The sequence below is a fragment of the Ictidomys tridecemlineatus genome, chromosome 4 (assembly GCF_052094955.1).
Source record: "Ictidomys tridecemlineatus isolate mIctTri1 chromosome 4, mIctTri1.hap1, whole genome shotgun sequence".
Lineage (NCBI taxonomy): Eukaryota > Metazoa > Chordata > Mammalia > Rodentia > Sciuridae > Ictidomys > Ictidomys tridecemlineatus.
The window spans coordinates 156,634,912-156,654,273 of NC_135480.1; the positions used below are offsets into that span (position 1 = coordinate 156,634,912).

Below are 19,362 nucleotides of genomic sequence, written 5' to 3' on the forward strand. Positions count from 1 at the left end.
TTTGTGCATGGAATCATTTGTGAGGATGTGTTGCTTCCAGGTCTTGGTGTCATTGGACATGTAGCCCTTCGCCATGCCCTGTTACCAGGATCCCAGTATTGCCTCTACCCTGTACTAGGTCTGGGACTCGGACATGCCTCTTAAGCTTTGGATTTCCCTGCCTCTTCTCAGCGTTGTTGGGGGATTGCAATGAAAGACAGGGAGAGGACTGTGTAAATGTGAAGTCTCTATGTAAATATAGCAGCTGCTTTCCAAAGGCCTCTACAGGACCCTGTGGCCCTTCAGTTCAGACAGTGGAGTTTAAGGTTCTTTGCAAAATGGTGTGGCTTTGACATTTGAGGGTTTGCATAATGTGTGCATTTGTGTCAATAGGGGAAGGGTTAGGAGTGTGTCTAAATGGAAGAGGGTGCTTATTTATCTGCAAAAGAAGAGAGCAGCGCGTGTTCAGAATCAGGAGAGGTAGGCAAGTGTGGAGTGGACTTCTTTCTGCTGGAGGGCATATAGAGCCAAGCTGGTAAGGGCACAAAGAAGCAGTTATCCTATGTGGGGTGCACAGTGGGGGAATAAGAGTAGCAAGGTGAGGCTGAAAGGATGCTTACGCCTGTCCCTTTGCTAGGTAGCCACGAGCAATTGCTGTTCTCAGACTTTTCAGGGGCAGGCAGAGGGAACTGAAGGGGTGACTACAAGATGGTATCAGCTTCCCCAAATGAGTAATTTAATTTATTATTCCTAGTGACTGAAAAAGGAAGAGATATTAGAGAACAGGTGGGGTATTTCTTCTGGAAAGCTCACCTTGTCTGTGATGGTTCTTTATTCTTGAAGAATTTCTGGAAACATCCTAAATTTATGGGACTTTCATGTGAGAATGAATGATAGGCCATGAGCCTCTTAGGCTTTGCAGGGGAGGAGTAGCTGGGGAGGGGACAATCTTGTAAGCTGCATACATCTGAGATTGTGGGAAAAGAGACTCTGACCACCACTGGGGAAGAAGGAGAAAATGGCTTTAAGATGATGCAGGGGTGGGGGGCTGAGTTCTAGGCTGGTTCCAAAGAGAAACTGTGAAAGCAGGGAAAGGTGGCTTTTCTGTAAGGCCCAGCCAGGCTTCAGAGCACTATTTCAATGCCTATCAGGACAAAGGATGCTGCGCCCCCTGGTGTCAAACTTGAGGCCTGTGCCAGCTAGCTACATGGAAATCCAGGGACCAGCTGGAGGAGTGGAGGGTCAGATGCCTTTTCTTCTATTTGCTAAGGGAGTTGAGATTGAAATAGTCCTTGCTTTCTCAACTCTGGAGTCTAAATAGAGACTCTGGTGTGGATAGAGGAGGGTTTTATGCTTTTTTTTTTTTCATGCAATTTAGGCCAACAGGACAATGCCTATTTAGAAATAAACCTTTGGAGTGGGAAGTACACTATTCTGAAAGAAAAGACCTGCATTTTGGGCAAAGTGCTGGTCTGGGGAACATCATTTAAAATTTTTAGGACATTTCTTTCTTTGTCCAAAATCCAAAGAATTTAGAGTAAAATGTTGTTAAGTTATTTTCTAAGTTCTAATATTGGTCTGTATTCCTCAGTCATTATGCTGCATCCTTCTTTTCTCAGAGCCTCGCAAATGTGGCTTTTTAAAAATATATATGCAGGTGCAAATGTTATATATTTTAGCATCTTGAGTTCCTGATTCTGAGCAAAGGTTTTCAAAAGTGCAAAATATACCTCTTTTCAACACCCAAATCCCCCACTCTCCCAACCTTTTGTGGAGCCTCCTGCAAGAAAGCTGCGGAGTGAGCAGGACTCCAGTCTCTGCTGTTTCTTTTAAAAATAAAGTACTGAAGTGTTGTGCTGGAAATTCTGCTACTAAGTGTCGCATGTGGTAGGTGTGAATATATGCTTCAATAGTTCCAGGCACAAGACCAAAATCTTCCCCAGAATTAGCAGAGTTTTCAGCTATAATCTGGCTATCATTTTTCTACAAATAGGTACAAAGACCAATTTGGGACTATGTTCTCTGTAAGGGGTACCTCATCAAGTTTCCACTGAAATTTAGGACCAGCCCTAGTACAGTCAGGTGATTTGAGGAAGGATCAGTTGTGGAGAAGAATTATGTTGTAGTTGAGAGTTTTCTTCTCCTGAAACATTTAAGTCACATATCTGAAGTGAGGAGTCTGTTACATCTCAAAGCAATTTTTTTCTTCTGCATTACACTTGAACTGTTATCTCTGTGTAATGGGTACAGTTGTTGTTGTTGTTAAGGAAACTGATTATCGATTTTGCAGAAGTGGATGGAATGTGCAGCTTTTGTCCTATAATTGTGTCACCATTCCACATGCTGCAGGCATGGGCTTTTTTTTTTTTTTTTTTTTTTTGTACCAGGGATTGAACCCTGGTACAAAAACCCAGGGGCACTTAACCACTGAGCCACATCCCTAGCCCTTTTTATAATTTCATTTTGAGACAAGGCCTCACTAAATTGCTTAGGGCCTTGCTAAGTTGCTGAGGATGGCTTCGAACTTGGGATCCTCCTGTTTTAGCCTCCCAAGCTGCTGGAATTACAGGCATGTGTCGCCACACCCAGCTGGTGGAGTCCTTATAAGAAGACATTAGGACATAGACATTTATAGAGGGAAGACCATGTGAGGATATAGGGAGAAGGCAACATCTATAAGCCAAGAAATCCAACTCTGCCAACACCTCGATCTCAGACTTGAGCCTTCAGAACTGTGAGAAAGTAAATCCTCTTTCTTTAAACCACCAGGCTGTGGTATTTTGTTTTGGCAGCCCCAGAAAACCAATATATGCTACTACTAGGCAACAATCAATTATATGCTGCCATTTGAGGATGCAGACTCAAAGGCACCAGATTTTCCAGAGTAAAATCTTTTGTTTTCGAGTATTTGCAGCAGGGTTAGCTTCATGTGACCTGTGCAGTCACATAAGGTCTTGTACCCAGAAGTGGCCAACTGTCATTTTAAAGCTCTCTTGTCATCATCTTACAATTTTTAAATTTTCATTAAGGCACCTACTCACCTGGCCCTCAAACTATATAAGTAGTTACAAACTATGTAACTAGTCCTAGTTGACAAAAAATTATAAATTTAAAATATTCTGCATGCTAGGATTGTGGTGGAGTCAGGCATGGTGGCACATGCCTATAATCCCAGCTAATTGGGATGCTGAGGCAGGAGAATCTCAAGTTTGAATGAGACCAGCCCAAACAACTTAGTGCGAGCCTGTCTCAAAATAAAATTTAAAAGTGGCTGGGGATGTAGTTCAACAGTAGAGTCTTTGCTTAGCATATGCAAAGCCCCAAATTTAGTTTCTAGTACTGGAGAACAAAAAAAGAAGTTAATAAATGATTACGGGAGCCCAAACAAAACATGACCCTGGGACACTGCACTGAACTATCTGTTGCTAGCTGGAATAAGATCTCCCATTCCACAATAATCACAAGGAGGGAATTTATGAAGCCCAGAGGTTTCTGGAGTGGAAGAAAGTCACAGATATTCCCCAGATGTGATTTCCTGGGATTCTACATATGCTAATGTGGTCCTGGCCAAGATTTTTTTCTCAGGGTTGAGCTCTGAGAACTTCACAATATGAAGATCTCAAGGAAAGGCCAAACACAAGGAACAAAGTATTTGGGGTCGAAAGCTATGTCCTGCCTGTATATGAGTACTGCTGGAAGCTTTTGCAGGTTCATCCACCCAACCCTGAGTTGAGTTTTGGGAAACCAGAGCTGAGGATGCCATCCCGTATGACCAGCAACACCCTGAGGGACCATATGGCCTTCTCTAAAAGCAAGACAGAATGGATGCATTTGCCTCCTGGTTCCTGCCTGGAGTTTGTAAACAGGACTTTTCTCCCTTGTGCTGAACCAATCCTGGGATTCTTAAGGCATTCTCAGTTGGGGTGAGTTTGTTGGGCTGAGCTGCAGAGTACAAACTGTCATGTCTGTTCAAGGGTCTAGGCCATCCTGATCACTTAATTATAAATACATGATACCCTTCCATTTCATGGTGCACAACATCCCAGTCAATTCCAATTCAGACAAGAGAGATTTTTTCCCCTGGTGAAAGAAACGCCAGTCATCAGTAAATAGTCACTGGGATATATGATGGGGAAGTCCTATTTTTAAGAATATGCATTGATTTATAGAATCTCACTGAAAATATTATAGCGGAATGTTTGGTCAGGAGGTCTGCTTTTCTAGTTCTATTTCTGCCCAGCACTGACTAACTGGAGAGTGTAAATTTTAAAAGAAGTAATTTCTTATGCACGCCATGCAAACTCCCTTAGGGGAATGAGTGAAAGACTGTTTGAGACACTGTGCATTTCTTGGAAGAAAGTTGCTATATAAATTAATATAGAGCCCTCTTTTTCATTGCAGGCCTGCAAGACACACCAAAAGACTCCTCCAAGTCATGTAAGGGAGAAAACGAAACACTCCACTGGCCTCTATCAGGGGAAGTTAATTTTTCCCCTTTTCTGCACATTTTCCAAACTCTATAACTCTAATTTGCAGTACAGAAAATAAGCTTTTATATTTATTATTTTTTATGCTTTGGATATAGAGTATCCCCAAAGGAACAATGTGTTGTGCTAAGAGTTGTGAGCCTATTGTGGGAAAGGTTGAGATTAAATTGCTGCAAGAAGAGGTTCATTTACACCTGCTTGGTGATCTAGGAGCCCCAGGTCAGAGCAGCACCTACTTTCTTCCTCCCCACCAGGAAAGAGCAGAGTTGGGGGTGGTGACCCCAAAATTAAGAGGTTTGGAATTCTATATGTAGCTTTTCTAAGTCCTAAATGACAATTCCCTTAATCATTTGGAATATAAGAAACTTGGCTAAAGGTTTTAGCTTAAAGCCATTAATTTAAAAGAAATGAAAACATAGTTCTACATGGAAACTTGTACATGGATGTTCACAGCAAAATTTTCATAATAGCCAAGAAAGGAAAAGAATTCAAATGTCTGTTAACTAATGAATGGAAAAGCATAATGTGGTACATCCATATAATGGAATATGTAACTATTCAGCAATAAAAAGAAATGAAATATTGATACATTCAACAACATGGAGGAACTGTAAAACATTGTGCTAAGTAAAAGAATGAACACATGTTGTATGATTCTGTATCAAAATTGCATGATTCCATAATGAAATTGTACAACATGTATTGTGATTAGTATACATATCTGTAGAAACAGAAAGCAGATTAGTGGTTGGCTAGGTCTTGGGAAGAAATAGGGGGCATTGGAGAGTGACAGCAAAGTGGTGCAGAGTTTCTTTGTGGGATGATAGAAATGTTCTAAAATTAATTGAGATGGCAGTTGTATCATCTGGTGAATGCATTGAAAACCATTGAGTCTTGCTGTAAGAGTGAGTCGCATGATGTGTGAATTATATCTCAATAAAGACGTGAAAAGATTTTTTTAAAAAATGATACTTCAAAAAAATATCCACTGGTTTATCTCTCTTCCTGAAGCTGATCACTTGAGAAAATGTGTTCAAAATAAAAACAGATTTTTATGGGATAACTGAAATCAGAATGTGAAAAAGTGATTTTTTTCTTAGGTGGGAAGACTAATTTGCATGTCTATGTGTACTCAAAATACCTGTACCTGTAATTCTTTTGAACTTTGCTGAAAATTTTTTCCTTAGCCTGCAATCATTAAAATATGTTTAAGCAATGATACTGAGATGAATTTGTTGTTTTTTCCCCCCTAATATTTTTCCCCTTCTGTAGGTAGTAGTAGCACACCGATTTTCTCTTAAGGAAATACCAACCCATTTTCGGTTCATGTGGCTTGGATATTGCCTACTTTAAGCCCTAGGCTTTACCACTCACTCAGTCATTCTTTCATCAGTCAGTACATTCTTTCCAATGGTGTGTTGGCGATAGCTCACACTTGTGCATACAACCAATTAGTTAATGTTCAGTTTTTAAACATAATCAATATTACAATTTAAATCATATAAACTTATACTTAAATAAATTATATTAAAAATAAAGGAAATAATTCTCAAACTTTATCACTTTCTACTTATTTGACTACATTTTGCTATCTATGCTCTTGAGGTTACTTGCATCCATTGAATCTGTGCAGTGGGAATACTGTATAGCAATGAGCTACTGTGTATTTCTTCCCTTTTCTATGTTTGGTGTCTTCCCCTTGATAGCTTGAAACTGGCCATGGTGGCTCTACTTATCCTATAGAACAAGGTCAATGCTATCTTTCAAGGCCTCCCATTTTCTGAAAAGGAGATTGTTGAACATTTACCAACTGTAGTGGGTTGAATGGTGGCCCCCAAAAGGTATGTCCACATCCTAATCCCTGGAACTTGTGAATGTAACCTTATTTGGAAAAAAGGTCCTTGCTGCTGTAATTAAACAAGGATCTTGAGGTGAGGTCATCCTGAATTATTCCAGTGCACCCTAAATGTAATCATGTGTGCCCTTATAGGACAGAGGCAGAGGGTGATTTGATACAGACCACACAGAGAAGATGAGGAAGCAGTGTGACCACAGAGGCAGAGATCCATAATATGGGCACAAACCAGGGAATTCCTGGAGCCCACAGAAGCTAGAAAAGACAAAGAACAGAATCTCCCCTATGGCCTCTGGAAGTGGAATGGACCTGCTAACACCTTGTTTTTGGACCCATACTGTTCAGAAATGTGAAGGAAGTTTCTTCCGTTTTCAGCCACCTGGTTTTTGGTCATTTGTTACAGCAACCACAGAAAAGGAATTCAGAAGCACGGTGCTAATGTGTGGTTCAGGGAGGGGCATGTGACTCAAGCCAGCACCATGGGAAGTCAGTTTCCACTGTAAAATAAGCTATCCTTCTCCCAGGGATTGCTGAGCAGTGCCACCTTTGCCGTTGCATTTGCTCAAGAATGAAAATAACACAGAAAGTGGAGAGTTTGGGATCTAGTGAGAGACATCCCTGACAATGTTAGTTAAAACATTGATCTATCTACCACTGAACTTTCTTTTTATTACATTAATAAACCAAGTTCCTAGCCAATAAATATAGATATGTTAATTTTCTGAAAACTTCATAAATACATACAATTGCTATCACTTAATCAGTAACTATTTGAATTAGGCACTACTAAAAAAGATGATCAGGAAAATATATACTATACCAAGCAGTGAACCATCTGCTGTCTACCTGAATTCAATCATGTTTATTTGTTTTATGAACGCTTATCGAGCCCAATTCTACCTAAAGAATTCTATTCAAGCCAGAAATTCAACCATTTAAGAACTTACAATTGATTTTCAAGTTAGGAGTTGAATATAGCCTACTTTACTGAAGTCATTAGCAGTATTAACTTTTCAATATATAGTCATTTTCTGAGCAGTTTTAAATTCATTTAATTATTTTTCATAAACAGAATTTATTTAATGCGTCATTTAAATACTTAAAATTCTTTATGAGATAACATGTAAGTATATTCATGAATCATACAAAAAAATCTTTTGGCAAAGTGTTTCATTTTTTGAAAATATTCTTGTAGTGATTTGCATGACATTGTACTTTGGATGATTTTTTTTTTTTTTTTTTTTTTTGGTGGGAGGCGATGATGGAGACTGAACCCAAGGCCTCTTGACTGCTAGGCAAGTGGTCTACCACTGAACTATATCCCCCACTCAATTTTTAAAAGAATTTTTATTTGTTAATGTGGATAAGCATATTTTTGAAAAAAAGCATGTCACAGAAATTTCCAGGAATAGACACATTGTATTGAACTATTTTAAACATAAAAATAAAACGTTTTACCTTCAGTATTTATATCTTTAACCATTTATCTAGGTTCAAGAGGTTTCAAATTAATTTTGTCCTCCATAATTCTATTCCTTTCCTCAACATTCAAATACCTTTGTTTTTTGATGAACACCGTTTTGGATGATTTCCCAGTCAACACTCTAATCTAATTAAACTCAGATAAGTTCAACTCAGATAACATTTACCTTCAGTTTCTTGATAGTTGATTAACTGGGAGCCCATCTTTCAGAATAAAAAAAGAAAGAAAAAGAAAAAGACAAAAGGCTCTAGAGGTGAGGACTGCTTATTGTTAAGAGGAACTGCTTGTTCCACTTAGGAATATTGATGCCACTTGCTTTTATAAACTATTACCCATTTGTCTTGATTTAAAATGGAAATAGACTTTCAAATGCAAATATTCTAATATTATATTGTTTTTTTAGCATGTTTGTATTTGCAGATAGCATTACTTACCAAAAAGAGAATTGTTTTGAATATTCTCAATTACAAGAAAGCAAACCACACACACACAGAGTAGGCACATAAATGATTTCATTAATTCAAGTCTACTGTCTGTGTAACGTAAAATAGTCCTCCTTTCTGCTACACAACAGCAGCCACCAAAATCTTTTTGGATATTGGGATCATTCAATAAGAAGTTAAAGGGAAAAATGAGAAAACAAAAACTTAAGTTTTATGAGTCCCCATTTTCAAGCCAGATACTATGGAGCACACCTGTATTCCCAGCTATTGAAGAGAATCGAAAGTTCAAGGTCAGCTTCAACAATTTATTGAGATCCTGTCTCAAAATAAAAATAAAAAAGGACTGGAGATGTAACTGGGTTCAATCCCCAATATTAAATAAATAAAAAAATTTTAAAAAAAGATTCCCCACTTTTGTGCCTAAAATAAAAATTGAGAACATAACAATTTATCAAGGCAAAAGTAAACAGACTCAAAATAAGTATTTACAGGAAGAACAAGCATGCTACCTTCCATTAGTAAGAACAGCTTTTAAATAGAACTCATTCTAGACAATGCTGGCTAAGGAGAGCCCCCAATAAGTTTGCTTTTTTCCCTAAAGTTACCAAAGACTCACCACCAAAGTTGAAATATAAGAAACTGGAAAAAATCAGTGATTTTTTTTTCCTTGATGGTAACTTTGTGCCAGAGATACAGGGTTTCTTTACACTGAGTTGTTTTCTTCATGTGGAAACCACTGATAGAAATCTAGGTGAATGGATACGATTAAATACTTGTGTGGCTCCAACTCTAAAATGCCCTTCTTTTTTTTGTTTTAAGTTAAGCACCTCAACGTTTGCCCAGGGACCAGAGAAGGGGAATAGCTTTAGAGTTAGGCCCTAGACACATTTCAAAACTGCCTGGACAAAGCTTTGGAATGACTACAATAGTGAACCATCCTGCCTTGGACCAGAATTGAGATTGATGACCTAATAGATCTTTCCCAACATTGACTGCCATAGTTTTATGAGCATCAAGAACTGGGCGTCTGCCATTGTCAACAAATAGAGCTTCTCCAGAGCATTTCCATCCACAGAAATTCAAGTATCCCCCTAGAGTACCAAGCACAGTCTCCCTGGGCTCAGGATGCGGCCTCCGGCTTCCACCACATGTGGGACGGAAACTGCTTCGGCAGGATAATTCTAAAAGAAAAGGAAGTGTACCCATTACTGTGCTATGTTATCTTGGTTTACGAACTCTGAGCCAGGGCAGTGAGGTTTCCCAGAGAAGTCTAGAATGAAGCTAATGAGGTTAGATGAAGGGTTCCTCCTTCCCAGAGTCCCTGTCCAAAGCCTGATACCTCATTTTGTATTTGTATTTTTTGTGAATTGCTCTTAAGAGTCCCCTTAATTGTATAAACTATTTTTCCCCCAAAAATAGGAAACTGCTAAAGGAATTGCATCAAATTTTAGCTTGATAAAAGCATAAAAATTAAACACAAGCTCCTCTTTGTCTATGTACAAGCCCCCCCTCCCTGGCAAGTTACCAGAGGACTAGGACCTCAGAGTTTGACTCTCTTGTCACCTGCTGTCCTTTCATAACTACCACAGTGGTTCGAAAACTGGCTGCACTTTCAGTTTCTTTACCTTAGCTCTTCCTTGAAAGACGACTTCATTGTGGGCTAATTTCTACAACAGCTCACAGACTCTGAGGATTCAAAGAATTTCCATGCACGGCCCTCTTTTTGGTTATGTGGTGTCACCATGCCAAGGCCAGCTAAGTTTTGTTTTATAGTAAAGTCGGTGGACTTGGACTAGGCTTTCACACTTTCTTATGATGGTTTGCAAAGGACCAAACCATAGAAACATTTTTTTTCTTACTTTTTTACAAAAGTAATCACACATCCATGTGCACAGAGGTATGCATATGCACACATAAATAGCCTGAGATGGTATCACACACAGCATAGAAAGGGAACAGCTTCCATAGTCCCACATAACTCAGGAAAGTAATTTTTTCAAGGCATATACTAACATTTCATTTATTGTTTCTCTAAAAAGATGGAATTATGCTTCCAACTCAGGAGCATATTTTTCTACCTGGCAATATGCCTTTGACATCTTCCATGTCAGTCTGTAGAAAGTGATCTTTTTCATCTTTGTAGTGGCTCCATGGGACTGTACTGTATGGCTGAACCATACTTTCCTTAACCAACTGCCTGTTAATGAACATTTGGGTTCTTCCAGTTTGTAGCAAATATTCTTGCAAATATCATTTTTTTAAGAGAGGGGGCGGGGAGAGAGAATTTTAATATTTATTTTTCAGTTTTCGGAGGACACAACATCTTTGTTGGTATGTGGTGCTGAGGATCGAACCCGGGCCGCACGCATGCCAGGCGAGCGCGCTACCGCTTGAGCCACATCCCCAACCTGCAAATATCATTTTGTACTTACGCATTTCTGTCAGTCATTTCTGTCAGTCGTAGGAGTATCAATTCCCAGAAGATAAATTATTATTATTATTATTATCCCAGAGTTTGAGCATTTCATTTTTAATACCTATTGTCAAATTGCCCTCCAATAATTTTATGACTTTTACACCCCCAGCCACACTCTAAGAAGGGGTCTGTTTTCCCACTTCTTTATTGACACTAATATCTTGCAATTTGGGGATGTCTGATGTGAGTTAGGAGTTAAGAGGTTCAGCCTGTGCAGTTTTTTTCCCTTTGTGAAAAACTAACAAAGAGCTCTCAAGTCTCCCCTTTCCTTGATGAACTGTCTGCTCTGAGTGAGTCAACTACTTAGGTAGACATCTAGTTAATCTGAGAGGTGAAAATTCTACCACCAAATGCTTTCAAATAGATGGTTTCATTACAGACATTTTGTCAGTGAGTGATAAAATGCTCAATAAATTCATTACTAAAAAATGTAAGTTGTTTCAGAGTTTTTAGCACTGTGGTTTTAATATAAACATGCTTAATCTAACAGCATCCGAATGTTTATATTTGCACAATTCTCAATTTCATATCTACATGTATTCAATTAAAGTAGTTTAAAAAAAAAATCTGTTCTTTGAAAATTCATAAAAAGTAAACCCTAGCCCATCCTTTAAGGCAGAGCAAGGTTTGCCAACATCCAGACTGAAAGGGGCCGTTTTGACAGTTGCTATGGTTTATGTCTCTAGAATCAGAGCTGTTGGCCATAGACTAAAAAGACATTTTAGGGGATATCTAGTCAAAAGATTATCAAACTCTGCTCCACAAAACTTTGGGCTGCTTCAGGGACAGGGGATTGAAGATTAGTGATCTTTGAACCCCAATTTCACCATAACACTTCCACTTTGACCTGTTTCATATGGTGGGTTATATATTGTGTTATCTAGAGCAGGTTGATTCTTATTTTCCTTATTTGTAGGATAGACATAATAACAGTGCCTATTTTAAAGTAGTGAAGACTAAATTAAATACTATTACACAATGTGAAGTACTTAACCTTGTGCCTTGCACATGCCAATGACTCAGTAAATGATTGCTATTTTATCATTTAAGATTTTGCTTTGCCAGGATTCTGCTGCTTTTAAAAAATAAGTTTAAAAACCACCAATTTATTTTTTTTGTCATCTCTAAAATAAAGGCAATTAATTTTATTTACCCTGTTCTCAATCTGACAGTTGTTTCTCTTATTATCAGACCCCAGTTTTGTGGATATTCCTGGAAGCTCTGAGGATAGTGTGTCCTGCCACAATCTAAGAGACTCCACTGTGCCATTAATAAGGGTGACTAAGCCATGCCTGCTCTATCTGCATTGCCCTTGATTTGCAAAACACACACGGCTGTACCCAAGTTTTCCGTTCGCTTGAGAAAAGATCCCTGACTATGAGACTTGAGCATGAAAGTTGCAAATCTTAGAAATATTACTCAGTTGTCACCTTTTCCAAAATTACAAGGATATTTGTAATACTTATATCTTCTAAGACTGGCTGAATTTTCTTTGGCCAGACATTTTTTTGTAGAAAGCATTCATCCAACAAACATATTCTCTTATCAGTCCTTTTCTTAGGAAAGCTTGTCTTTGTGTAGGGGAAGTTTTCAAGTTTTTCTAATGAATCACAGACATGAGGCAGGAGGAAGAGAGCACCAAGCATTTTCCTTCTTATTGCTCCAACATGAGACCAAAACCATGGGGGTAGGAGCAAAACCTCCCAAACTGTGTATCTTTTCTATCCAGGAACTCCTTCCATGCCAGTTAGTGCTGATGCCTGAAAGCCAGACGTGCATTTAGGGAGGGGCTCCTCTATGTCAGGGCCATTCAGGGTCTGTGGGAGACTTAGGGACAAGTAGACATAAAAACTGTAGAATTAAAGGCTGAAAACAGCATTTAACGAAACTCCTCCCTCCAGACGCTCTTGATCAAAGTCTACCCTTGCACTAAGACAATCGATCTACAGTTGCACACATAAAATTTTGGCAACACTCTATCCTCATTGCTTTCAACAGAGGCTTTGGACCCCTGAGTCTGGGCATCGTCCCAGAACTGAGATCCAGTTGCATTACGCATACCAGGAGACACACCACCACAGTGCAGGCCCCGCAACCACTTTCTTTTAACCTCGCGTCTGTGAGAAATTACTTTCCAACAAAATAAGTGAAACCCGATGTCTTCTCAGGGTGGTTATTTTTGCGCCTATGAAGTCAATAAAACTCTCCAGATTTATTAGACAGCCCTGCTGCGGAAGACAAGACCACTTCCTATTCCCTAGCGGAAATGTGTGCCTTTCCTTTCTGTAACCTTCTGACCACAGATCTTAATTTTATTTCATTTCTTTGATTTTTCCCAGAAAATTTGTCAGAACTCTAGAAGATAAGTGGCTTGGCCTGCACTACGATTCCAGTCTTTTGCATCCAAGAGTGATAAAGCAGATTTGTCTCATGCTCCTAGCACTTTTCTTCTTCACCTCCTATTTCAGAATGGTCCTCTTCCCTTTGCACAGCATCAGAAGAGAGGTTTGGCTATCTCTCCTTCCTCAATCTAAACATTCACAATAACACCTACCAACAAATAACACCTACCAACTCCTGAAAGAGTCCACTAAGCCATTGGTTGATGACCGTGCTAATGACAATTGGCTTCAATTTTATTCAATGCAATAGTTTTTACTGAGCCCCTATTCCAAGCCAGTGTTCTTGTGGTATTGAAATGCAAAGTTGTAGAGAATAATGCTTGTACTTTCAAGGAGCTTATAGCTCATCAGGGAAAGAAACACATCAATAAGTAAGACTCATTTAGTCTCAGTTTCCTTAACTCAAAAAGAGTCCTGTAGGGGACACAGACTAGAATGTGGAAAGGCCACGTGAGTTTTCTCAGAGGAGATGACTCTTGAGTCCTGTGTTTGAAAATGAATAGGAGTTCACCAGGTGTATTTGGGAAGGGCATGCCGAGCAGAGGAACTAGCAATCATAAAAGATCAAAGGTTGGAAATTGCATGGTGTATTTGGGACCTAAGAAGTTGTGAGTTAGGAATGAAGGTTGTAAGCAACCTGTGTTCATAAATGTTGTGGGTCTGTACTTTTTTAGGTGGTGGGAAACTTCAGCAGGGCTTAAGCTTTGGAGCAATTGTAGTATCATAATCAAAGAGAGAGGAAACAAGGTAGCTGAGTAGTATCTAGGGAAAAAATGAAAAGAGTTGGGACTCAGCCAGTGTAGAAGGAATGGAGAGAAAGAATGAATGGTAGCCAAGAAGCAGACATGGAAAGGTCATAGAGTGGTGAAGATTCCCAATCCAGAATGGCATCTAAGAACTGCATTTCAAAAAACAACAACAAAAATTACATTTCACTGACAGAAATAACCTCTCAAATTCATATATATACACATATATAGTTGGACACACTGCCTTTATTTCATTTATTTTTATGTGGTGCTGAGGATTGAACCTTGCCCATGCTAGGCGAGCATTTTACCGCTGAGCCACAAACTCAGCCCCAAATTATTTTAATTCTAAATTGTTGAATCACTAAAGCATTTTCCCCAAATGTTTTAAACAATGATTTGAGGTAGGAAAGAAATTTCTCACCTAAATCCAAGGCTACCATCAAAATGGCCAACTGGGCACTGCTATGGAGTTATAACTCCAGGGACACAACTCCTTGGAGTTTTGTGCAGTGTGGCAGCTGTAGCCATCGTTGAACAGAAGAAAAGCATTGTTGTTATCCCTGGTTCAGCCTCCTGAATATCATTCAAAGTGATTCATCCAGTGCCCTCTTGACTAGCTTGAGTTTTGATGATCCTCATGCCAATATGTGGTATTATCTCCATTTAACTGGCTTCTTTCTTGAGTGATGGCTTCTACTCCATTCACCCAGGTTGCCTTAAACACAAGGGTGTTGCCCTTTTCTATAACACTTATTTTAAGTGTCAGATGATCTTTGTGCCCTAGAAGTTGGGCAAGGCACCTAAGTTCAGTGTCCTCGATTGTGCAAGGGACAACTTAAACCTTATAGATTTGGCTTAAGCAGTATATGAACCAAGTTATAGAAAGTACTTGGGCCACAGTAAGAGACAGGATTTTGGTACTCTCGTGTCATGCACTGTGCTAAGTGCCTGATGTGTAACATCTTATTGCAATCTTTCAGGGGTTTTTTTGTTTTTTTTTTTTTGGTTGGAGGAGTGACCACTTGGCCACTGAGCCACATCCCCAGCCCTATTTTTTTGTATTTTATTTAGAGACAGGGTCTCACTGAGTTGCTTAGTGCTTCACTTTTGCTGAGGCTAATTTTTAATTCACAATCCTCCTGCCTCAGCCTCCTGAACTAATGGGATTACAAGTATGCATCACCGTACTAGACACAATCTTTCAGTTTTACAGAAAAGGGAATTTAAGCTCTCTGAGGATAAGGCTTATTTATCATTTTATTTACAGCACCCAGAATAGTGTCTGCCTCCAAGTGGCTAAGAAGGATTACATAGCAGTGTATCCAAAGTTCCTTTCACTGTCAGGGTAAGAGGATGTGCTCCTGCTCTGTAGTACTGTACTTCAAAAGATCCCAGTCAAATTTTCCTGCCATTCTCCTCACGTGTCCTTGGCTTCAGCTGTGCTGAACACTCTCCTTTTCTCAATTATTCAACTCAGCTTAGGCTGTGTGCCTCCCTGTAAGTGGCTTTCTCTTTCTAGAATGATCCTTACCTTCTTAGGAGCCTTGGAACTCCTGCACACTCTTTCAGCCACAGCCACAGCCATACCTACCCCCTGGATGAAGCCCTTTTCACCCTGCTCCCCTTTGACTCAAGGACAATTCATGGCTTCCTCGTTACCTTTATCATAGCACTTTCAATACTTTTATTGAAGTTATATGTGTACTAATGGTCTATGGATTCCTTTTATATATATATATTTAGTTGTAGAGAGACACAATACCTTTATTTTGTTTATTTATTTTTATGTGGTACTGAGGATCGAACCCATGCTAGGCAAGTGCTGTACCACCGAGCTATAACCCCAGCCCTGGTCTACAGATTCTTAAGGTTGAGGACTACTTTATTCAATGATAAACCCCCAATCCCAAAACAAAAAGAGTTAACTTTTCTCAATTTAAGGGAAAAAAAAGTGTGCTGGTTTAACAACAACAACAACAACAACAAAAAAAATGAATAACAATTTAAGTGGTCAAATGAAGTCCAATTGTATAGAAGGTGGATGATAACAGTTGTCTAGGAATGCTGACCTACCCCGTGGTAGAAAAGCTGCTAAGTCTGTAAATTTGAGTATATTTGACTTCGCTTTAGGTGCAACCTTGCTTAATAACAAAGGTAAAGAATAATGACAAAAAGAACTCATCAGCCTCAGGATCCCATGAAACATGTAATCCATGGAAATTGGATCTTTCCTAATAGTGAACTTTCCTTAGACTTGGAAGTTTTTTTGCCCTGCTAGGGAATCACTGTCACCATCTGGCATTTTAAACCCCTTCATCTCTTGGAGTTCTATCAGTTTCTTTGTTTAGGAAGTAATTTCCATCCAGCCACAGGACCTTCTTGTCTCACAGTTGTGCAGTGCCTCACATACCCGAAACCTTCTCCTCTCTTTTGTCTTTATATGTCAGTTTGAAAATTAGTTTTTATTATTATTTTGTGGTGGGAGAAAATATTATTACAAAGAACTGCGACCTCCAAAACATCTAAGTTCCTGCTGCTTAGGGTGTGTTTTGTATAAATGCTTCTGGAAGGATTTTTAGTGATATTACAGGACATGTTTTGAAGAAAGATCTCCCTGGATGGGGAGTAAGGAGCGCTAGGTTCTAATTGTGGCCCTGCCACTAGTCACTTGGGTGATCGCTGGACAAGTTTTAGATTTAAGTTTTCTCCGGTGTTTCAGAAATGGAAAGTTGGCAAATTTGGAGAACCTAGGCCACATTTGTCCCAACTAACTGTTTAAATGAAGTGAGGAACAATTTAGCTGGGAAACTTTGCATAAGAAGCAAGGTTTTTATTTTTTCTTGATAAATAAGAAGGTCTGCGGCTGAGGTTGTGGCTCAGCAGTAGAGTGCTTGCCTAGCACGTGCAGGACCCTGGGTTTGATCCTCAGCACCACATAAAAATAAATAAGCACAATAAAGGTATTTGTCCATCTACAACTAAAAGAAAATATTAAATAAAAAATAAGAAGGTCTGGCTACATAAGGACCATGTTCCCACCCAGCTTCTAGTAACTGCCTCCTTTATCAGGGCATGGGCTCCTCAACATCCCTGTGACTCCATTAATTTCTATTGTCTTTTGTCTGCTCTCCAGAGACAAAATATCAGCAGCCATTTATCAATGTATTTGTATAGAGCAATATTAAAAAATGTCTGACTACTAAGATACCAGAACTGACCTCTGTGCTAGAGCAATACTCTGGAGGTCCCCTTCTCTACTCTGGGGAGTTACAAGGTCCATGAGCTCCTGGAGGAGAGCAGGGGTAGGTATCACTGAGTGTGCTAAGAACAGAATCTCTCCACCAATTGATAAGGACTATGCTGAAATTCACCATCTGAACTAGAGCCTCTACTTCTCAGAGCAGAGAGAGAGAGAGAGAGATTCCTACACCCAGGTTTCTTTGAAAATGAGGTAATGAAAGAAAAGTAGAAAGAAACAGGAGAATTTTTTTTTTCGTCCTTGGTTGCTTTGTTCATTTACCAACTGGCCTCTATAAGCATCTGAGTTTGATTTCCTGCTACTAACCAATCTATAAACTCTTTTCCAGCCTAAGCATAAGGAGGATCTAATTTTAGCCATTTTATAAATGGAGTGAAAATTTTGCAAATCATGTTGAAGAGAGGGCATCATATAGAATTTATAGAAGGTCTAAAACACTGATAGAAATAATAAATCACCAATAAATTATCACAGTTTTCTTACTAGGCTTTTCAATTTTAGAAGCACACGGATATTCTTCTTCTTCTTTTTTTCATTTTTAATTTAGTCATGGCTATTTTTCAAATGGAATTAATGACCAAAAGCTAGTCTCATTCTCTAATTACAGTAAGAGACACTAGACAGGAGTTGTTCCAGACACTGACCCATCTTGGCTCAGGCAGAGGCTCTGGGCAGTTTTACTCTGTGCTGGCTCAGTACCTGGGGCCAGGAAACATCTGTTATAACATGCGGTCCAGCGGGTGCTCTGCTTAATTATAAAATGGCATTGCAGTGTCCCTTTGAGTTGGCAGGCCAATGTTTCTAGTGCTACACTATCAAGCAAAATGTAATTCTTGATGTTCTGTGAACTGAATCTCCAACCCAAGTGTGGAATCACTTTGAGAAGAGTGAAAAAGTTACTCCTTCACCCTTGGGAAAAAGTTATGGGGCAAGACAAAACAAAGAAATGCTTTCTAACAGCCCTTCAGAAGCTTGGATACAAATGGGCATCCATTATATAGGGAGTAGGGGAGCTGATTCAGGAATGACTCACACTTCTAGAATGAGCTGTTTATATAGTGCTTCCTCCTCTTCATTCCAGGGATCCTGTTTGGAAGGTCAGGGACAATGACAATTGAGAAGCAAAGGGAAAATTGGAGAAGGGAGGAGGGAATGCTTGGAACACCAAAAGGCTCATTCACCTTGAATAAGAGGACACATTTCTGTAATTAATCCATGCACTCAGTTACAGCCCAGGCCATAGGATTTATTCATGGAGTATGTGCACATGGGATCTCTTTATAGAGGTGTGAATCTCTTACTAGCAGTTATGAGAATTTACCTACCCAAGTCCTCCTATATACTTATAGGAGGGAAAAGAGGGCCTGTGGCTGGTGGTGTCTGCTTAGAAATATCTTTTGTCTTGTGGCTCGTTGTAATCACTTCCAGATCACTGGTATATTTATGATTTACATCATGTAACAGAGGAGGAAGTCTTAAGGATTTTTTTCCCTCTAAATCTTCTTGAATTATTATTTTAGAGTCATTGCCAGTTTTTTTTTTTTTTAAAGGGGGAAGTTGATGAACTTTTAAACATGTTACTACATGCTCCAAAATGGCAACTCTTTGTTCTTTCAAAGTTTTCTTGTGGGGAAAAAACAAAACAAAACAACAAAAAACTGGACGGGCTATCCATGTGGTTTGTTTAGAAACAGGTAGAGACAGGAAATGGGTAAAAAGAATTCTTGAAGTTCATGTTTTGTGTTTCTGTTAGAATAAAATTTGGGGAATCTTATCTAACATTTGGAATGTGCTTAGGATGGGTAACTCCACATTCAACTGCAATCAGGTTTCAATAACTAGAGGCAGCAACTGAAGGGTTAAGCCCTAAAGCAAGGAAATATCTCAAAGTCAGAAAACGAAGGGAAACTTGCATATTTCTGAAGATGACATTGGATCAGCCTCTGGATTTCCAGCAATTATACGATATTATGATTCCCACTGAGTATGCATTAGTTGGAATACTGTTCTTTTTATTTCTCCATGTCCCGGGGTTGTACACTGAAAGAGCCCTGTTCAACTTTGCATGTCAGGATTTTGAAGGAAAAATTATAGTAAAATATGTTTAAAACAGTGGGGCCTTATGTGAGTGAACACAACATTTTCCAAGGCTTTCAAAAATCCTTTTGTTACAAATATGGTTTTTATTTTGTTTCTTTTTTTTTCCCCCTTTCTTTTGCATTTTTC

At 39.1% G+C, this 19,362-nt stretch overlaps 1 protein-coding gene and 1 long non-coding RNA gene across 9 annotated transcripts in view; one reads left to right on the top strand and one right to left on the bottom strand.

Annotated features, from left to right (window-relative positions):
• LOC120889811 (uncharacterized) overlaps positions 1-5,687 on the top strand; it is a 33,786-nt gene extending 28,099 nt beyond the window's left edge. The window contains exon 2 of the long non-coding RNA XR_013438138.1: positions 4,381-5,687. This is a non-coding gene — a long non-coding RNA (uncharacterized LOC120889811). The remainder of the gene's footprint in view (positions 1-4,380) is intronic.
• The window catches only part of Nfib (nuclear factor I B), a 419,314-nt gene that overhangs the window by 258,443 nt on the left and 141,509 nt on the right, over positions 1-19,362 (bottom strand). The gene's annotated exons all lie outside the window — the stretch shown is intronic.